This window comes from Crocodylus porosus, unplaced genomic scaffold, assembly GCF_001723895.1.
Source record: "Crocodylus porosus isolate Cpor-Errol unplaced genomic scaffold, CroPor_comp1, whole genome shotgun sequence".
Classification (NCBI taxonomy): domain Eukaryota; kingdom Metazoa; phylum Chordata; order Crocodylia; family Crocodylidae; genus Crocodylus; species Crocodylus porosus.
The window spans coordinates 70,355,884-70,361,887 of NW_017728950.1; positions in this window are offsets into that span (position 1 = coordinate 70,355,884).

Sequence of the window (6,004 nt, forward strand, 5' to 3'; positions counted from 1 at the left end):
TTAGAAGTCTCCAGCAGTTTCAGCATCATGTATTCAATGTCCCTGCATTTCAAAATGGCAGTGGAGGCGCTTTGACTAAAGCTCATGTCTGCACAGAGGACATGCTCGGGTGGGATGGGCTTCATCTCTCCCTGAAAGGTAAGTGTGTTTTTTCTTCCAGGCTGGCTGATCTCGTACAGTGAGCTTTAAACTATGTTTGCTGGGGGACAGAGACACAGAGGAACATGAGGACACTTCGCCATCAAGCCAGGTGATGCACACAGGTAGTACCCAGGTAAGTGACAGGGGCCAGGGCAGGCTTAGGAACTAGGGGGTGGCACAGGCACCTACAGGAGGCCTCAAATGCCTCTACACAAACGCTCAAAGCATGGGGAAAAAGCAGTAGGAACTCACCCTTCTGCTAGCTAGCAAAAACTCAGACCTAGTGAGGCTCATGGAAACCTGGTGGGATTCTACCCATGACTGGGCAGTGGACATTGAGGGATACAGGCTGTACAGGCAAGACAGCAGGAAAAAGAATAGGGGTGCATAGCGCTATACGTCAAAGAGCAATACATGTCCTCAATGATCAGGATGGGGTCAGAAGAGAGGCAAAATGAGGCTGTCTTGGTAAGAATGCAAAGGGGCGGGGAAAGGGACTTGATAGTAGGCATCTACTACAGACCACCTCACCAAGGGGATGAGCTGGACCTGGAATTCACAGGTCAGCTCATGGAGGCAGTAAAGTCAAGGGATGTGGTTGTCATGGGTGACCTAAACTACCCAGACATCTGCGGGGAGGAGCAGTCAGCCAGCTACGACTGCTCACATGCGTTCCTAACCAGGATACAGGACCTCCACCTAACTCAGGTAATGCATAGTCCCACCAAGGGAAATGCCTTGCTGGACTTGGTCCTTGCCACAGGCGAAGACCTGGTGAAGGGTCTGTGGGTACTCAACCACCTGGGTGACAGTGATCATCGCCTGCTGGAATTTACTATCCAGCGCAGGGTCGTGAAAGCAAGCAGCAAGACAGAGGTCCTCAACTTTAGGAGAGCTGACTTCTATAAGCTAAGAAGGTTAGTAGGAGGGTCTCAGAGCTTCAATGAGATGGGATTCCAGGACAGGTGGTTGTTCCTCAAGGAGACAATCCTCCAAACTCAAAGGGAGTCAGTCCGAATGTGCACCAAAGGGGGCAAGAATGCTAAGAAGCCCCCATGGCTCAGCAAAGGCATCCACGGATGCCTGAGGGCAAAAAAGGAGGTGTACAAACAGTGGAAGCAAGAGGCTATCGCCAAGGAGGATTACATCTCTTTTGCTTGGGACTGCAGGGAGGCTGTTAGGAAGGCCAAGGCAGAGATGGAGCTAGGGCTAGCGACCAGAATTAAGGATAATAAAAAGTCCTTTTTCAAATACATAAGTAAGAAGAAGGCACTGGGTAACATGGGGCCCCTACAGGATAGGCTTGGCAATCTAGTGGTTGTGGCAAATGAAAAAGCTGACCTCTTTAACAAATTCTTTGCTTCCACATTCCTAAACAGGGACTGGGACATCTCCCCCACTAGAATTGTGGATGGACCCAGGGGAGGCACCACTATGCTAGGGTCAGGGATGACTTAGGGAACTTTTGGAGGGGCTGCACATGTTTAAATCAGTAGGTTCAGATGCTCTTCACCCGAGGGTGCTGAGGGAATTAGCAGGTGTCATAGCGGGCCCCCTGGCACGGCTCTATGAGCACTTGTGGGGCACTGGCCAGAAAGGGCCAATATGCTCCCCATTTACAAGAAGGGGAAAAAGGAGGACCCCAGCCATTATAGGCCAGTCAGTCTTACCTCGGTCCTTGGGAAGACCTTTGAGAAAATTATCAAGGAGCACATCTGCAGGGGCCCAACAGGAGAGGTAATGCTGAGGGGCAACCAACATGGGGGCATGTCCTGCCTGACTAACCTGGTTTCTTTTTATGATCAGGTCACAAAGTCCCTGGACGAGGGTGTCGGGGTGCATGTTGTCTTCCTGGACTTTAAGAAGGCCTTTGACACGGTTTCCCACCACATTCTCTTTAAAAAAAATAGGTGACTGCAGCATTGATGCTTACACAGTCAGGTGGGTGGCAAATTGGCTAGATGGTCACACCAAGAGAGTGGTGGTTGACAGTCGTTTTTGACCTGAGGGATGTGAGCAGCGAAGTCCCCCAGGGCTCAGTGCTGGGGCCTGTACTGTTCAACATCTTTATCAGCAATCTGGATGTGGGTGTGGAAAGCATGCTGTTCAAATTCGCTGATGACAGCAAGTTGTGGAGTGAGGTGGGCACGCTGAAGGGGAGGGACAGTATCCAACTAGGTCTTGACAGGTTACAAAGGTGGGCGGATGAGAATAGGATGGATTCAATGCAGACAAATGCAAGGTACTGCATCTAGGGAAAAGGAACCAGAAACACACTTATAGGCTGGGGAACACCCTTTTTGTCAACACAGTGGCAGAAAGGGATGTGGCTAGCATTGAGAGAGTCCAGAGGAGGGCCACTTGCATGGTCAAGGGGCAATGGGGCAGGCCCTATGAAGAAAGGCTAAAGGGTCTGAACCTATTCAGCCTCCACAAGAGGAGGCTGAGAGGGGATCTGGTGGCTGTTTACAAACTCATCGGGGGGACCAGCAGGAATTGGGGGAGGCTCTGTTCCCCCAGGCACCACCCAGGGTTACTAGAAATAATGGCTACAAATTGTTAGAGAGAAGGTTCAGGCTGGACATCAGGCAAGGACGTCTTTTTGGGATGCTCAATTAACCATCAAATTTTGTTATCCAGCATCCCCCATTCCCGGGGGGGTGCCAGTAACAGAGCTTTTACTGTACTATGATACTATGACAAGCTCTAGTTAAAACACCCCATTGCCATTTTGAAGTAGAGGATGCTGAATACACAAGATGCTGTGGGCTTTTTAATTAAAGTGGCTCCCAAGAGCCGCCCTAATAAAACTGCCCCCCCCCCTTCACCTGGGGCCACTTTAATTGACAACTCCCCGACCCCTAGAGCACTGTTAAAGATGAAAACTCCATGATCCCACATTTATATAAAGTATCTCAGACTAAGATCAGTTTTCAAAACTGAGTACAGAATGAGTTATTCTCTTTATTTATCATAATTTAACTGATTCACTGAGAAGAACCAGCAGAAGTGGTCAGATCAATCAGCTCCTTCTGTTTGGCAGTGCTGACCAGTCTGCTTTCTTGTGTACAGGTTTAGCACACTGGGGTCCTAGGGGCATCCATGACAGGTGTCATTAGTCCATTAGTCTGTCCTGCTGGGCCTCTGCCCCCTTCCTCTCGCTGGCCCTTCCAGCCTAGGCCCACTATATTGAACATGGCTTTGAGGTACCAGTTCTAGTCTAGCCCTTTTGGGCAGTCCCTGCCCCTGTCTGGGCTCTGTAGCCCCATGATGTGTCCTGCTCCAGACTCAGTACTTACTCAGGCCTTGAGCCTGCCCCTGGCAGAGCTCAAGGTGATCACGTGCCCCTAGGGCACTAATGGGACCTCCAAATACCACCTCTCACAGTTCCAACACAGACCCCCACTATGAAATTTAACCAAATGCTGAGCCCCCAGGCTATAGCATAAACTCCCCCTTCCAGGCTCACCAACATCAACACAAAAGGGGAAGTAGCCACTGTCCCTTTAAAAGGAAAAACTTCCCCTCATCTCTAGCACCAGGATTACTTCCCAGCTCTGGGTTATATCCCTGTGAGCTCCCAGAGCCTCACTGGGGATCTAAGGCAGCACAGGAGTGCAGCTAGTATTTCCGGGTAGCTCTCCTGGTCAGGAGCTCCGACCCCTGCAACTTGCAGGGATAGACTGCCTTGCTAGCTCAGGCCCTGGGCTTATATACCTCCCAAGGCCCTGCCCCCTTCCAGTCAGGAGACTATCCTGGGCTGCCTGCAGGTGCCTGCTAATTGGTCTCATATGGCAGTCTGTATCAGCTGTGCCCTGTCTGGCCAGCAACTCTTCCTCTCTGGGCTGCTTCTCTCTCTTCTAGGTCATCCCAACTAAGCTTTGCCTAACAGGCTTTTGAAAACCTCCAAGGATTGACCTTTCACCACCTCTCTGGTTGGCTAGTTCCAGTGTTTTACAACCCTTCTAGTGAGAAAATTCCTCCTCGTATCTAACTTGAACTTCCCTGGTTGCAACTTGAGACTGTTGCTCCTTGTTCTGTCGTCTGCCACCACTGAGAACAGTCTCACTCTGTCCTCTTTCAACCCCCCACTTCAAGTAGTTGAAGGCTGCTATTAAGTCCCCTCTCAGTCTCCTCTTCTCTAGACTAAATAAGCCCAGTTCCCTCAGTCTTTCCTCATAAGTCATGTCCCTCAGCCACTTCAGCATTTTTGTCACCCCCCACTGGACTGTCTTCAATTTGTCCACATCCTTTCTGTAGTGGGGGCCCCAAAACTGAACACAGTACTCCGTATGTGGCCTCACCAGTGCTGAATAGAGAGCATTTTTTCATCCAGTTGCCTCCATTGCCATGGACAATAAAGACACTGGATACCCATGCTCACTGGACTACTCCCTGTGGGACTTTTGATTATGCTAAACTATGGTTAAACTAAGGCTCCAAGAAAGAGCTCACGAAGAACAGGCCTCACTGACTGATGAACAACCTGATAAAAGATGCAGAAAAAGAAGAACACACTAATACTAAGAGAGACAGGGAAAAAACCCACACTAGTGAGCAGGGAGGCTAGTACAAAAAAGGAGTTGAGAGAAGAGAAGAAACAAAGGGGGCCAGGTATAAACTTGGCAAAGAGACAAGTAGAAATGCATATCTTGGCAGAAGGACAAATATATTTTGGCATGAAAACTTGGGTATTTTGGATATAAATATAGATGCCCTGGGGCTTGCTTCTCTCTAGCGATCCAAAGGAGTGAAATTTATGTTATGCATGGCAGTACTATCGTTGTCCCAGGCAGTTCTACTGAATTGGGCTGATGACTAAACAGACCAGCTGTTGTACTGTTGAAGTGACATGAGTTTATTGTCTCCCACAGTTCTGCCTGGCCTGCAGCAGGGACCCTGCTGGGCAGGGGCTTGCGCTTCCCAACACTATGACAGCGGCTGCTACCCCCATCAAGGGCCCTGCCCCCTCCTCACCGTTGCAGTGGGAGAGCAGGGGCTTGGCCAAACACTGGCTGGCAGGGCCCCTTGGGCAGAGACAGGGGTTATTCCCTCTCCCTCTGGTGTCCAGTGGAGAGGGATTATTCCACCACTTGCCCCAAGGGGCAAGATTATTCCACTGGGGAGCAGGCGGTGGTGGTTGGGGTGTGCAGACCTGGCTGTGGTCCCCTGGGGGGAGTCGGGGTAGAAAGGGGAATAATGCCCCTCCCTGCCCCCTCTACCTTAGGGGCCACACTGGCCTGCCACTGCAGTAGTGCCTGACAAACCTGGCTTGGCTTCTTGCCAGTGAGACAGGGACGGGGAATTAATCCCCTCTCGGGCCAGACCCCCACTGGTGCCTGTCCCTCCCTGTCCCTGCCCTGGCTGGGGAGCAGAGGGGTGAGGCCAGCCCAGAGAGCATGCTAGGATGCCGGGGGTCTCTTGTTTAAGTTAAACCAGGAAGGGACAGACATTTTATAAACCGGTTTGAGCTCAGTCAGCTAAGTCTGATAGTACATTCACTCAAGTTTCTCTCAACCTGGTTTTGTCCCTTTTGGAACTAGCTTATGTGCACTGAAGGTCTGTTCTGTTACATGTTTAAATCAGTTTCTGATCACTTAAACCGGCTTATGTGTATCCCTGGAGTGCACAGACCCAAATGGGAGTTATTATTGATGCCAAAATGAACATGGGCCGACAGCGTGGGGACGCAGTCAGGAAGGCCAACCATACCTTGTCATGCAGCCACAGATGAATCTCGAGCAGGTTGAAGGAGGTGATACTCCCCCTCTGTGCGACATTGGTCAGGCTGCAGCTCGAGTACTGCATCCAGTTCTGGGCGCCGCACTTCAGGAGGGATGTGGACAACATGGAGAAGGTCCAG